This window comes from Macrobrachium rosenbergii, chromosome 13 (assembly GCF_040412425.1).
Source record: "Macrobrachium rosenbergii isolate ZJJX-2024 chromosome 13, ASM4041242v1, whole genome shotgun sequence".
Taxonomy (NCBI): Eukaryota; Metazoa; Arthropoda; class Malacostraca; order Decapoda; family Palaemonidae; genus Macrobrachium; species Macrobrachium rosenbergii.
This window is the reverse complement of record NC_089753.1, coordinates 38539506-38556412: the sequence shown is the minus strand read 5'-3', so window position 1 is coordinate 38556412 and position 16907 is coordinate 38539506. Positions and strand designations below refer to the sequence as shown.

General features: G+C 36.7%; 1 long non-coding RNA gene across 2 annotated transcripts in view; it reads left to right on the top strand.

Annotated features, from left to right (window-relative positions):
* LOC136845216 (uncharacterized) overlaps positions 1-16907 on the top strand; it is a 549715-nt gene that overhangs the window by 529665 nt on the left and 3143 nt on the right. Inside the window, exon 3 of one of the 2 annotated variants that reach the window (XR_010855111.1) lies at positions 12606-12664. The exons of the other annotated variant lie outside the window; for it this stretch is intronic. This is a non-coding gene — a long non-coding RNA (uncharacterized lncRNA). Of the gene's footprint in view, positions 1-12605; positions 12665-16907 lie in introns of those variants that run through there. 2 annotated transcript variants of the gene reach the window in all.

Here is a 16907-nt window from a genome sequence, read left to right as displayed (position 1 = left end):
CTCCTGATGTCATGCAAAGATGGTAAATATTATCTCAGGCAGAATATGCAGGTTTCCAAAAGCACTTCTGACATGGGGACTTGAGTTTTAGATTCTTGTGATAATCAGTTACTAAGATGACTTTTAGTTTTCTGTAAAAGAAAAGTACTGAGATCGTTTTGTCTGTCCGTCCGCACTTTTTCTGTCCGCCCTCAGATCTTAAAAACTACTGAGGCTAAAGGCTGCAAATTGGTAGGTTGATCATCCACCATCCAATCATCAAACATCCAAATTGCAGCCCTCTAATCTCAGTAGTATTTATTTTATTAAATGTTAAAGTTAGCCATGATCGTGCGTCTGGCAACGCTATGGACAGGCCACCACCGGGCCGTGGTTAAAGTTCCATGGGCCGCAGCTCATACAGCATTATACGCTGTACAGAAAACTCGATTGCGCCGAAGTTTCTTCGGCGCAGTTATTACTTTTTTTTAGTCTATTATAGTTTCCCGCTTCTATCAGATTTTGGAATTTCCTACTACTTATGTTTTTCCTGGGTGTTTTTTCCCCTCTTGGGTAGAGCCCAACTTTCCATTTTTTCTTTCTAATTTTTCTTGTTTCCAACCTCGTTTTGTGGCTAAATAAACATTTTAGATTGTAACATCTCTTTATTATAGACAAATGTTGGCAGGTTTTCCAATCAGTTATATCGTACGAAAAAAAAAAAACCTTTAATTAAAGACAACAGGTAATTATGCCATCGGCAAACCAAATGAGAGAGGAATACAAAATGTAACTTTATTTACACCTGTGAGGACATTTGCAGACCCTTAAAGAGATACCCCTCACACTTGCTCTTAATAAGACACACTTTTAAATGGAACACTTGTACACTTGAAGATACCCGTTTACACATCTTAAATGGAAGATGTGGCTCGCAGAGACTCGGGAACCGGAAACGCTTAGGAGGAGCCCGGGTTCGATCCCCATACAGTGCAAGGAAAGGACCTGCTTAGGAGCCTTTCCTTAAAAATCTATTACGCTCCTTTTGATTTATGCAGGGAATTAGGTGGCTGGTTCTTAGTCGACTCTTTTGGATCGCAGATGCAAGGAAATGTGTGCTATATCATAAAATATAAAAAAAAAAAAAAATGGGAGGAACTCGACGCAGCAATCCTCACCCCACAGTTGAAACTATTCATCTCTCTCTCTCTCTCTCTCTCTCTCTCTCTCTCTCTCTTTTTGTACCCCTTCCTTAGACGCAGAAACCGACTATTCCAAAAACGCAGGCAGGCGCGCACCCTTCTCCCTCCATGCCTCCGTGTTTGTTGTCAAATGAAGGACAATATTTACAGACGGTACGACGTTCATTCGCAATCAAAGCGCCATCATAAACGTACGAAAACTCCATCTTTCCTCTTTGGACGGAGCGCGGCCGAAAGTAGTCGACGCTGTGTACTGATTATTGAGATCCGGGCGAGTGCGACTGGCAGGGAGAGACACAAAGGAAACCTTTTCAAAACTGTTTTCAGTTTTATTTGGCTCCGTTCTTTCGCCTCGTGCCTTCGTCAGGTCGTATATGTGTTACAGTAAATATGTGAAACCAGGGATTTCACGAAATCCCTAGGGAATTTGTGAAATTACCAATTCCCTTAAGAACATTTGATCCCCGAGGGCTAGTACTAGACACGGCGAAACAGTGATTCATCTACACTGTTTCGCCATGTTTAGTACTAGCCCCTGGGATGTCAAATGTGTTTCGTCATGTTTAGTACTAGCCCCTGGAGGGTCAAATGTGTTTCACCGTGTTTAGTACTAGCCCCTGGAGGGTCAAATGTGTTTCGCCGTGTTTAGTACTAGCCTCTGGGGATCAAATGCACTTAAGTACATTTGATCCCCCAGGGGCTAGTACTAATCAGCGAAACAGTGTAGATGAATCACTGTTTCACCGTGTTTAGTACTCCCCACTGGGGGATCAAATGTTCCTAAGCAGGTTGCTCATTTCACAGATTCATTAGGGATTTCGTGAAATCCCTGGATTTCACATATTTACTCTAACATATATAAATTATATATATATATATACATATATATATATATATATATATATATATATATACACATATATATATATATATATATATATATATATATATATATACAGTATATATTAGAAGAAGGCTGTTTTCTTGGTGTAACCATTTCATATTCGTCTCAGTTTTTTAGTTTTCTGAAAAGAAAACTGTTGTGCGAGCTTTGTCTGTCCGTCCGCACTTTTTCTCTTCGCCCTCAGATCTTAAAAACTACTGAGGGTAGAGGGCTGCAAATTGGTAAGTTGATCATCCACCCTCCAATCATCAAACATAGCAAATTGCAGCGTTCTAGCCTCAGTAGTTTTCATTTTATTTAAGGTTAAAGTTAGACATGATATTGCCTCTGGCAGCGATATAGGCCCTGCCTCCACCAGGCCGTGGTTAAAGTTTCATGGGTTGCGGCTCATACAGCATTATACCGAGACCACCGAAAGATAGATCTATTTTCGGTAGCCTTGATCATACGATGTACAGAAAACTCGATTGCTCCGAAGAAACTTCAGCGCATTTTTTGTTATTTTATGGGCTCCCAAAGTTTCTCGTTTGGTTCATCAGGCGGGTCCTTATTTGAACATCAGGACGAGTTTATAGTTTTCCTGATTGACGTGGGTTTCGATCATATAGAAATCCTTTTTTCATTTTTGGTAAATACGTTTCATTTTCATCTTGAATTTTGTCGAATTTTGATTGGTTGTGCATTGATATTTTGTAAGGATTTTTGTTTTTATTTTTGCAAGCATTGGCACTTTGGAAATTTTATGGTTGTTAAGCTCTTCCTTGGGGGAGTCGGTAGAGTTTTGGCCTTGCACTCGTTAGGCCCGAGTTCGACTCTCCGGCCGGCTAATGAAGAGTTAGAGGAATTTATTTCTGGTGATAGAAATTCATTTCTCGCTATAATGTGGTTCGGATTCCACAATAAGCTGTAGGTCCCGTTGTTAAGTAACCAATTGGTTCTTAGCCACGTTAAATAAGTCTAATCCTTCGAGCCAGCCCTAGGAGAGCTGTTAATCAGCTCAGTGGTCTGGTAAAACTAAGGTATACTTAATTTTACTGCCCCTATGAGGCTTTGATTTAGTTCCCTTGTGCAAGGGGCCGATCTTACAGACGCAGAATATTTTTACTCGTATTATTTTGGACCATATTAGCCTTTTCTTGAATACAGTTCAGTGTAAATATTTTCATCCTGGGAAGAACCTGATCCATACGTGAAATTTCATTTGCATTTTTTCTGTTGGAATATCTTCCATCTCTGTCGTTTTACAGTTAGCGATTTGGACAGTGCTGCATATCAACTGTTATGGTCTATACTTTGTAACTTCCACCTTAGGACACTGGAACTTCCAACTCTTAATACCGAGGTATAGCTTAAACTAGTGAAAACTTACTGTGGGGGGGGGGTCTCTTCAGGAATGAATTATGGAAGCCTAATTCCTGCAGGAAACAAACTCACACCAAGGCAAGCCACTAGAATCATGGAACACAGAAGCATAAAGAGGATTCCAAAGAACTGCATTAGAGAGAAACAAGCGTTTTATTCTTCATCTATATATGACTACAGAACACCTCCAAATTCTTGTTCCGGTAACTCTTGCGTTTTTTCATACGTTCAAACTAATACAAGGTATATGTGAATTGTATGATAATAAAGCACTCAAGCATATATATATATATATATATATATATATATATATATATATATATATATATATATATATATATATACACTGTATATATGTGTGCATGTATATATGTACGTATGCGCACTCACACGTACGCAAACCTTCATTCCTGAGCGCGCATAAATAGATCTTTGCATGCGTAGATACTTGACACGTCATGTCTGCATATTTCTTGGTTTTGTTTTTATGTTTGTAAGAGCATCTTCAAAAGACGAGCTCTCTCTCTCTCTCTCTCTCTCTCTCTCTCTCTCTCTCTCTCTCTCTCTCTCTCAAACCATATGGTAGCCCTATTTTCTCTTAGCCTATTGCTCATATAGGTAAAACTGAGCAATCAAATCTCCCCTATATCTGGATATCATTTGCATATAGATAGATCACAGAAAGTCCAGCAAAGAGTTCCACTTTAGTCGACGGTCACAAATGCTTATGGTCTGCGATTGAAGTTGATGTTTATGTTCTTAAACTGGTATTTCCAACTGGTTTCAGTTTGAAAATACGATTTATTTTCAAACTCAAACCAGTTGGAAATACCTTCACAAATCATTCATAAATATATCGTTTGTTTTTTTTTTTCTTTATTCGTTCACATCTCGACGGATTTATCTTTTTTTTTTGTTGGCTTCTTGTCAATTAATTATTGTTTCTGTTGAGTCATTCACTTGCGACTTTCTTTCAGATGTGCTATTAAGCAAGTAAAAAATGCGCCGAAGTTTCTTCGGCGCAATCGAGTTTTCTATGCTGCCGCTACTGCGTATTATCAATGCCACCGAAAATGCTGTATGAGCCGCGGGCTGTGAATCGTTAACCACGACCCAGTGGTGGCCTAACCTATATCGTTGCCAGACGCACGATTATGGCTAACTTTAACCTTAAATACAATAAAAACTACAGAGGCTGGAGGGCTGCAATTTGATATGTTTGATGATTGGAGGGTGGATGATCAACATATCAATTTGCAGCCCTCTAGCGTCAGTAGTTTTTAAGATGTGAGGGCGGACAGAAAAAGTTCGGACAGAAAAAAGTGCAGACAGAATAAAGTGCGGACGGACAGACAGACAAAGCCAGCACAAGTCTTCTTTTAAAGAAAACTGAAAGGAGGAAAGAAAACGTGTGTTGGTTTCTGAATGAGGATCATAATCCTAATCTGTTCGGTCTAATTAAAAATTAATTTAAGAACCAACGTAGCCGGGAATATTAAAGTTTTTAGGTAGAACGTATCGATGATTACCGGAAAACTAAGCATACAGTCTCATTGTTAGTGCTCAAAAAAATAAGAAAGATAAAACATGCAAAATAAACTGGGACCTCGACAGCTGCCATGGGGGAATATCATGGTTTACCGACCGTCATTTTATCTATATGACGTGAGAAACGACGAAAATATAAATGGAAAGTATCTGCCGTGTGACTGAGGTCGTGAAGCCAATAAATTTAAATACTGGAAATCTTAAGTGAATCCCCTTGACTTTGTCATTTTCAATTTGTCATTTTAGACCATTTCAGAGTGAACTCAGCATTTCAGTGTCTCTGTAATCTCATCATATTCCAGCTGTTATTCTGTCTTACATAATACTGCCTATGTCATCTGAATGTAGCAGACGCCCGTAAGTTCTAGCGCTATTACGTAAAGTCAGTCCACTCTCTATATACCGTAATACTGTGTGAAATATGGTAAGTGGAGTCAACTCGTAATAAAGCATAATTATCGACAAATATACATAAATACCACTGTGATTGGTTAATGCGATAAATTTCAGCAAATTAAACAAATTCGTGGCGATTATGCCTCGTTACCGAGATTGATTTAGGCTGGGTTTTAAAACATTTACCAGATATACAAGTTTTATGCATATTTACCGCTATTTATGCAGAGCTGCCAATTTATCAAATTCACCCAGCCATATGCAGTGATAAAAGTTTGAATTTAATTTTCACACTTTCGGAAACGGTGTAGTGCGGTCCATTTTGTTGTAGTCATTATTCCTTTGCTTTAGTCGCATCATTTTCTTCCTTCGCTGCGTCATTTTTTTATTTATTTCTTTTTTCATACGGAGGAATGATTAAAACGACTTTCGGGTAATTCTAGAAGTTAAGATTTAAGGTCTCTTTTTAAAATCTCATAACTTCTGGGGAAACATTTCCTTATTAATTTTCTGCAAAAGAAATTTATTGTGCCGGCTTTATCTGTCCGCCCGCATATTTTCTGCCCGCCCTCTGATCTTAAAGCTACTGCGGCTAGAGGGCTGCAAATTGGTATGTTGATCACCCACCCTCCAATCATCAAACATACCAAATTGCAGCCCTCTAGCCTCATTAGTTTTTATTTTATCTAATGCTAAAGTTAGCCAGAATCGTACTTCTGGCAACGATATAGGACATGCCACCACCGGGCCGTAGTTCAAGTTTCATGGGCCGCGGCTCATACAGCAGTATACCGACACCACAGAAAGATAGACCTATTTTCGGTGGCCTTGATTATACGCTGCAGCGGCTGTACAGAAAACTCGACTGCGCCGAAGAAACTTCGGCGCATTTTTTACTTGTTGGTATTTGTGCTTGGTCATTACCCTTCCGATAAGTATGATATATAACTTATTTAGTAACTGAAACATTCATACGTACACTCATTACGACTTTTCTCTCTCTCTCTCTCTCTCTCTCTCTCTCTCTCTCTCTCTCTCTCTCTCTCTCTCAGCCAGCTAGCTTACTGAATGGCAAACGTCTCCTGGAGGAGGAGAGAAACCTCCAGCAGGAGGGAATTCAAGCCTCACGTGAAATCAAAACTGAATGGCTTGGTAGAGCTAGAACAAACCCCCGCCCCCACCATCACCATTGTCACTCCACCCACCACCACCCCAGTGTCTCACCGTCACCATGACGACCGTTACTTCCTTCCTCCCCACCCCCTCTCACTTTCCTCCCCCCTTCCTCCTTTGATATAGGTAGGACGCCACTTGAATAAGACGACCCTGTGTCTGGCTAATGAGACTGGAATCCTAAGCATTTAAGACTGCGCCACCTTTGCCAGGTCGATCGTGTTCCAGACATCCTGGAAAAGGACTGGAGATTAGGCATCCTTCTGGCAAACAATTACTTTGAGGGATGCTGGAATGGAATGTCCTCTCTTGATTCCTGGAATGGGTCAGGGAAGGTCATTCGCCGGCCGTTTATCTTGGACGTGGGAGGAAATGGTGAAGGATATTTTCTCTCCTTTGTTTGTAAGGATGAGGGTAAGGGCTCCCCCCACCCCCAACCCCCAACCAGCAAAAGGCACAGCCAGCCCCCAACCCCCATCCCCAATCATTAGTCTTGCAACTCGGAGCATCTTCGATTTGGGCAATTCACCGGTTGCACGTGATTCTAGTGTGTATTTACACACACACACACACACACACACACACACACACACATATATATATATATATATATATATATATATATATATATATATATATATATATATATATATATATATATATATATATATATATATATATATATATATATATTCGTCAGTAGGTCGTTTCATTTTATGGGATGATGGCTCTAAAGCCAAACTGAACATTATTCACGATAATGCTTCTGCCGAGTCAAATATTGAAACAATGTGGAATAAACTTCCACATTAGCTGTTTCATAAATAAACATAAGCTTATCAGCAGGATAAGAAAAATAAAAAAAAATAAAACAAGCAACAAATCAATAGCATCGTCTTAGACGAGAAATATGGAAATAACTAAAGAAGAAGCAAAAAAGAAAATAAAAGAGAACTGGGACATTACGAAATGAAAGTGTGAAGTCAAAAAAGAAATAAAGAACGAAGTACTAGCCAGTATGAAATACTATCCAGTATGAGCCATAGTATGATCACCTCAGAGCGCAGGATGAGATATTGTAGGAAACACTTATATAGACGCCCCATAAAAGACGTTGGATTTCGTATAAACTTCTCGTTCTCCTACGAAATAGACTGATGTTCCTTATGCAAATTCCTCCTCCCCCCTCCTCCTCCTCCTCCTCCTCCTCCTCCTCCTCCTCCTCCTCGTACGAACGTAAAAGGCGCCGGTAGAAGCATTTTTCTATTTCACCAATTTTTTTTTTCCCAAAAAGTATTTCCTTACGTAAGGCAGCCCCCATAGATCGGAATTCCGAAATATTATTGGGTTTTTCATATTTCGTGTGGTCTCAAATTACGTTACGCCTTTAGAATCTTCAAATTTCTTTTTTTTTATTATTTTGATGTGAATGGATGTTCTATAGATATATTTTTATGCCTTCCCATAGACATTTGCAATTATTATTATTATTATTATTATTATTATTATTATTATTATTATTATTCCAATAATAATAATAATAATAATAAGTTGAAAAATACAATATATATAGGATATGTACTTTGACTATATTGTATATTTCAGCTTTCTTGACTATGTTATATTACCTTTGTTATTGTATAATAATAATAATAATAATAATAATAATAATAATAATAATAATAATAAGGTGGAGATGATGATGATGGTGATTATTATTATTATTATTATTATTATTATTATTATTATTATTATCATTATTATTATTATTATTATTATTATTATTATTATTATTATTATTGGATATGCAGTAGACGTCATAATACGAAAGAAAGATTTTATTCATCACCCTTATAACGAAAAGCCTAGGAAAATTTAACCACCTTACAGAGTCATCAACAAATTCATCATGCAACCAACACGATTTCGAAAACAGCCGAATCATCGCACTGGCCTGGCGACCATCATTATGGACGCGATTCCATCCCCACAGTTCGGCAACGTCCTGCTTATTTAGCAACGAAGGTCTGACAGCAAAGAACGCCATGTTTATATTGCCGTCGTCTGACCCGGGCGCATTTTCCCGAGATGCAACCGAGTATCGAGACCTTTCCCTGAAAAAAAAGCGGGACGCCATATCTTCAAAACTAGCCATAGGATTTTCTTGAAAATAATCTTATTATGTTTCTCACACCCAGATTACCCTTGAGACTGTGGACCTAACCTAACCTAACCTAACCCAACCTAGGGGTATGGCAAAAATACCGGGGCTGGTGCAATGCTAGCTTACATCTCAGGAATTTGCGACCCGGGCCCAAGGAAGGTATGAAAACTATTATTACAATCTTAGAGAATTCTATGGGAATGCAGACCAGCATTAATTACGAATAGAAGTATATCTACAGAACGGAGCAGATGCCGTCCACAGTTTAAAAACCAACGTCGCATTAACAATTTCCCGTGTGCTTTTAATAGTTTATTAAAATTTGTTGTCTGTTTATTTATTAATTTGTTCATTTATCTTCATTTTCTAATACCTGATCTCTTCTTTCTGTATTTTCTATTATCTCCTGGAATTTCTTTTCAGATGAACACCATTGTCTTTAGAAGCTTCGAATTTCAAGTCAGTGGCCCCTGTAGGCCTGTTCCATATGAGTAGGGTTCATCTGAATAATAATAATAATAATAATAATAATAATAATAATAATAATAATAATAATAATAATAATAATAATAATAATGATTAAATCCGAAATGATCTGATCTTGTTTATCCTCCCCCGGGTGACAATAGGGGGAGACATGACAGCCACCCACCCCCTGCAAACCGGTTTGTCCGCCCCGGGTGGGGGCGGGGTAGGTAGTGAAGACACCCACAACCCTCACGCAAACCTGTTTGTCCGTCCCGGGGTAGGGAGGGGAGGGGGAGGGTAGGGGAGACGGCGCGCGCCAACAAGCTCGTAATAATAATAATAATAATAATAATAATAATAATAATAATAATAATAATAATAATCAGCGACCCGCAGAATCAGTTTTTGTCGTTGTCGTAATTTCCGGTTAACGTGCGTATTTGGGCGTTAACATACTCCGAGACAAATACTCCCTCACTCTCGTACGCCGAAATGTTTACGGGACAAGAAGAGCAGAGGCCGGGGCCCTGATCGGGCTGCGTGATTGGCAATTTTCTTGGTGGCGGAATCGGCTTGGGCTGGTTTCCTTTTGTTTACCCCTTTTGAGTGGACGCAAATTGAAATTGCAGATTATTTTTTCCCGATCATTTTTCTCTTATTTTTTCCCGATCATTTTTCTCTTCATACAGCGTCAAAATCATTTTCATCTTCCTGAAACTTTTCGTTATTTCCATCGTTAATGATTTTCATGTCATCACTCATATATATATATATATATATATATATATATATATATATATATATATATATATATATATATATATATATCTTTTTATACAGCGTCATAATCATGTACACTTTCCTGAAACTATTTAGATTTCCATCGTTAATTATTTTCATGCCATTGCTCATATGTATATATATATATATATATATATATATATATATATATATATATATATATATATATATATATATATATATCTTTACTTGATATCCTACACAAGCATTTTGTGGCTTTTCTGGAGAACACTGTATTTTAAGAATTTTACACATTCACTCTCATTGCATAACTTTGGCATTCATTACTGAGTCTCGAAGTAACAGTTAACAAAATTTGATTTGATTTATGAAATTTAATCTGCCAAGCCAAGCACTAGGGCAATTTCAACCATTCAGGGCTTAAGAAGAGGGAGTTCGAGTGGTTAGACAGCAAAATTAAGAGAACCATAAAATAAACGAACTTGACTACAAAAATCTAAAGGTGGAAGTTAGAGAAACCCCCACAGTTTTACTAAGGAGGAATAGTTAGAGGTGTTGGATAGCAAGACTGAAGAAAGGGGGCGGGAATGAAAGTAAAGTAAAAGGCTAAAAAGTGGACGCAGCCGGGCGCCGAAGGGACGCTGGAGACACCCTTTAGAAATGCCTACAGTGCACCACGTGAGGTGCCCTGACGGCACCCCTGTCCGTACATTTTAACCTGTCCGATAATGTTTAATTACTGTTTTACTAGTTTTGTCTCGGGTCTACCGAAATGATGTTAAAAACACGGAAAGAAAATTGGTAAATTGACAGAATTGGTACATAGAACTGCATTGAACATAGAATTTAGGCCAAAGGCCAAGCACTGGGACCTATGGGGTCATTCAGCGCTAAACCGGAAATTGACAGTAAAAGGTTTGAAAGGTGCAACAGGAAGAAAACATCGCAGTTGCACTATGAATCAATTGTTAGGAGAGGGTGGAAAGTAAGATGGAAGAAAGAGAATATGAAAGGAGGTACAGTAAAAGGAACGAAAGGAGTTGCAGCTAGGGGCTAAAGGCACGCTGCAAAGAACCTTAAATAATGCCTACAGTGCCCCGCATGAGGTGCACTGAAGGCACTAACCCCCTACGGGGGAATTGGTACTTAGGCTCAACCGAATAAAAAGAGATTAAGAAACAGACAGGTAGGTAGGTGAAAAAGAAGAATTTCACGCAGACGGACAGACAACGAACTAACAGACAAAAGAAAGATAAAGCATACCCGTTGAGCTACAGCCGTCCAGGAATCGGGTACAAAATCTACGGAACAATTTATTGAATGTCAAATGATGATTAGAGACAAATCGTGGAATCATTAATTTCCTTTGGAAGTGGACAAAACCAGTCATTAATTTTGCCTCTGATTGATTGGCTGTCCCTTTATAAGTGAATTGAATAAGCTACCTGCGTTAGTATGTTTTTTTTTAATAGAAAAGTAGATTGCGTTATCATTTCTTTATTTGTTCGTCTTTGTTTTAATGCATCACCTCTTTGTTTGTGCCGTGATTTTGTGATGTTTGAGAACGCCTGGTTACTGTAATCGTTAAGTATGTATTATGACTGTGTTATGAAGAAATACAGTACACATATATAAATTGTGTTGGATTCCAGGTACATATTTTTTCCTGTGTACTCCCCATCTGTCATTTATACGAGCTTTCTTAGTAAGCTTACTTTTATATTTCTTCAGTCTGCTAAGTAAAGGACGACAGACAGTCGAAAGGCCTCGCAGCACTCCAGTGTTTCTCTTTCCTTCGTGGATTTTGTCTTTATTTATATATTCATCACCTTCCATATTTTCGTGATTCTGTTATATATATATGTGTGTATAACTGAATCACGAAAATATGGAACGTGATGAATATATAAATAAAGACAAAATCCACATATATATATGTATGTGTGTGTATACGTATGTATGTGAATATATATGTGTCAATATATATATATATATATATATATATATATATATATATATATATATATATATACAGTATATACTGTATATATATGCGTATGTGAATGAATGTTTAAATGTCTGCATCATGAGTTAAGTTACGCACATACGATTTTTTTATGATCCTATGGCGAAAGCGATGTAAATGGAGAGAGAGAGAGAGAGAGAGAGACCCGTATCCCCTCATCCACGTAGAATCCATTGGAGGTGGAGACGGCGTCCAATTGCGCAATGATGTCCACAGCCGTAACACTGAACGCGTCACTGGACATCGGTTACGCAAGGGCGTAGCTGATGCATCCATGTGACGGATAATGGGCCCGAGTGCCACGTCTGTTATTATTATTATTATTGTTGTTGTTGTTGTTGTTGTTGTAATAATGATAATAATGTACTTTTTTAATATGCGTTGAGAGAATATCTGTTATAATAATAATAATAATAATAATAATAATAATAATAATAATAATAAAATATACTTTATTTCAGCTCAGGGCTTTATGGAATAAACAATGTAGAGACAATAGATGGAATAATAATAATAATAATAATAATAATAATAATAATAATAATAATAACAATAATAATAATAATAATAATAACATACTATTAATTACACGGCTCTACAAATCCCAATCTTCTTTTGCAGGGGGTGGGTGGCTGTATCATGTGTCCCCTACTGTCACCCGGGGGAGGACAAACAAGGTCAGATCCTCGCTGATTTTATTATTATAGATTGCGTTAATGGCTTACGTAAGAAAGTTTGTAGAAACAAATCCACAGTTATGTGTGGGTGCATATATTTAAGAATAAATCTATGTGTATATTTGCACATATACATATATATGTTATGTATATGTATATGTATATATATATATATATATATATATATATATATATATATATATATATATATATATGTGTGTGTGTGTGTGTGTGTGTATATACAGTATATAGAATTTACTTTTCACTTTTTACCAGATACGTAAGTGATTGTAATAGCCACAATGCCCTCTTAACTTCTCGAATTCTCCTCAATTTTGGATACGCTTGTCGGCAACGTAACCTCGTTGTGATTTCTCGGCATGCGGGTTCGATTCCCACTACCGGACAACAGAATTCCTTCATACTTCTTGTATCTGGATCTCAGGCTTTGTAGTGACAAGCGTATCCAAAAAAGTGCATATAGGTATATGTGGACTCTAAAATCCTGTAGGAACCAAAAAATAATTAAATAGATTAGAAAGAGTCAAATAAAGAAGACTAGGAAAGATACTAAGGCAATTAGAACTGCAGCACATTCACCCCAAACTTCCCGTATTTCCATGATAAAATCAGGCTTCTGAAATAAAAAAAAAATAACTCCAACATAAACTTTTTGCATTTACAAACACACACACGCATATATATATATATATATATATATATATATATATATATATATATATATATATATATATATATATATATATATATATATATATGATAAATTCAGTGCTTTGCAAACACCGCTCTTTCCACACACAGGCATCGAGACTGACGCAGACCGACGAAATACAAAAGATTGCAAAACACGACAAAATAGAAATTTTATTTCCCCATCCAATTTCTCCCTGGCCTGGTAATTTTCAAAATGAAATCATGACAGATATCAGATTTCCGTTTGAGCTTATTCCGTTACGACTTGCTAGGCTACAGTTTTGAATGCGTCACTGAACGAAAGCTATCGGGAGTGAGCGAATTTATTGGAACGCTTCAGTCTTATATTTCATTTTTCTTTGTGATTTTTAATACGCGAGTATTGAGTAATGAATACATCGGGCATTCTAATCAAATCTCGAGTTTGGAATGATAATAATTATAATTGAAAACGTCATGAAAACGTCTGGACATTAAAAAAACCAACAGAATATTTTGGTAAATGTAACACTTGCAATTTGAACGGAACGTTCCCAAAAAATATACGATACGGCAAAATAGTTCAACAGGAATAGCTATTTATTTGCATAACAAGTTGGCTCTCATGCCTTATTGTCACCCATGCCCTCTCGAAGCTGACCTTTCCTCGCCATTTAAATTTGAAATATATGAACGAAAAACTATGGAACATGTGATACCAGATAAAAAAAAAACGGACTGAGTAAAATAGTATAAAACACCTTTAGGAATTATGAAACAACTGAAAATTGCAACAGCGCAGCGGAACGGTACTGTGAATTAACAACAACATTAAGAATTCAAAGGGTGAAATGGACTTACTGTGTATTGTAGCACCCTGGATCGCTATTGTTTTTTTTTTTTTTTTCCTTTTTTAAAGAAAAGTATAATACGTGTAATATTGTTGGCTTAGTTGGATTCAGGGCCCACCAAGACAGGTCGGCCAGACAGTGACGTCACACTGGCTCATCGACACAGCAGAACCTTTGCACTAATTGTTTCAGTTTTGTATTCATTTTATTTTAATCGTAACCTACCAGTAACCTCATTATTTATCAGTGCCAGTTATTCTCTTAAAAAATACAGCCTCATATGTCATAACTGTAAGTTCATTTTTCTCTCGATAGCGAGGGTAAGAACTCTATACCTCTATTTTTTTAAACAATATCTTGACGAAAACTGTAATGAAGCTTACTCAGAATACCTCATGCATTCAGTAAACGAAAAGAAATTTGTCGTCAAGTAACCTATATATATATATATATATATATATATATATATATATATATATATATATATATATATATATATATATATATATATATGTGTGTGTGTGTGTGTGTGTGTATATATATATATATATATATATATATATATATATATATATATATATATATATATATATACAATAGTATCTGTCCCCTGCTGGCTGTCGGCTTAAGAAACAGGAGATCAGCGCCTGCCCTATGAGCCTACAGAGCCCCAGGACGACTTTAACTTTAACTTTAACTAAATATTTAACTGTCCTTGGTTTATCATGGTCCATGGCTCACTTTACTTGGTCAACTCTGATGATTCATCATTAATCCCTTGTCTGGCCGACCTATCTTAGTTAGCGTAGTGGGTCCTGGATGTATCAATATCGACCAAAGAATCGGGGATATAAAGGAGGATCGAGACAGCAAGTCCTGGCACTAGGGACATTACGCACCGTCCCAAACTGAGGACTTTGGTCCCTTCGAAATCCTGCGTGCTGGAATAGGGACAAGTGATGAGAGTGTGCTCCCAAAATGAACTCAGGCGGTGCTCTGTAGGCATTACTTACGGTTCTGCAGCGTCCCTTCGGCCCTTAGCTGCAACTTTTTTTTTTGTTCCTTTTACTATACCTCCGTTCTTATTGTCTTTCTTCCGTCTTACTTACCACCCTCTCCTAGCAGTTGTTTCATAGTGCAACTGCGAGGTTTTCTTACTGTTATACGTTAAAATTTTTTTACTCTCAGTTTCCCCTTAATCGCTGACTAACCTCATATGTCCCAGCGATTGGCCTTTGGCCTAAAATTTATATTCCATTCCCAAACTGGACGACTGTGAGCCTGAATGTAGATGACATAACCAGGATGTTCTTATAAGGTTGTTATTTCTTCTTTGGATAAGAAATATTGACCTGAAATTGTTTGGGCTTTTCACTAACTTTAAAAAAGGAATACAAATAACGTTTTCTTTTATGTCCATTAATATCTATATTTTCAGTACTAACGCAAATTTATCCACTATCTGCATAAATGGCCTGAAGAAACTTCGGAGATAAAGTTGTCAAAAGAGAGCGGTAAGCGACTGTGACATCCATTTTTCTTAGCCTTTCATAATTACCAAGTCGACCCTAATACGAAATAAATCAATCAGAAATCCGTTTTCTGTAAAATTTCCCTTTCGTCTAAGTTTCAGGGTTGACTAAATCAAATTTAAGTCTCTCTGCCAACGATGATTCATGGCCCATTGAAGGGCTGTTGACGGCAGATCTGTCTAGATGAAATAGAATTTTTGTTACATTTTCCTACTGGTTATTTATTTAAAAATATGAATGGATATTCCATAATATATAAATGATGTCTTCATTGATAGTTTATAGGATATAATATGCAGATTTATTTATTGTTAAAATATGTAAATATATATACATATATATATATATATAAATATTATAAACACACACATATATATATACATATATATATAGCAAATACGTGCCATTTGTGTTTAATGTTATGTTTAACGTAGGTTAAGTCAAAGAAGACGAGAAGGAACCGTTATTATAAATTCAGCTATAACCATTTTGCTTATTTATCGTTATTTGATCAGTATTCATAATTTACATGCAATCCCATAGAACATAGAACAAAAAAAAATCTACAAAAGAAAAATGAGGAATATGAAAAATAACATTCATACTGTTCATTACCAATACCAGTGGCGTCATTTCAGATTTTTCCTGGGGTGGGGGGCAAAGGTTTAGAACTTATCAGCTGGGTGTAGGGGTGGCGCTGTAAGCCCCCCCTCGAGAAATTTTTGGGAATTTGTGCTCATCTTGGAGCATGTTGAAGCCATATAAGAGCTGTTTTGAGTTAATAAAGCAGTAAACAGGTGTGCCTCACCCACCCACACATTATTATTATTATTATTATTATTATTATTATTATTATATTATTATTATTATTATTATTATTATTATTATTATTATTGTTCTAAAGGGTCCACAATGATATAATTGTTAAATTATATTATTGTTAAATTGTTATATTATTGTGGACCCTTTAGAACATTTATGAACTCTCGGATAGAGAGTCATTCTCTCAATTATTATTATTATTATTATTATTATTATTATTATTATTATTATTATTTCAAGGGCTAGGGGCAAACCAAGTCTTTGGGGGTGGCCATCAGTGTCTTGAGGGGGCAGGTGCCCCCCCAAAATGACACCCTGACCAGTACCAAGGAAGAAAATTATAAATAT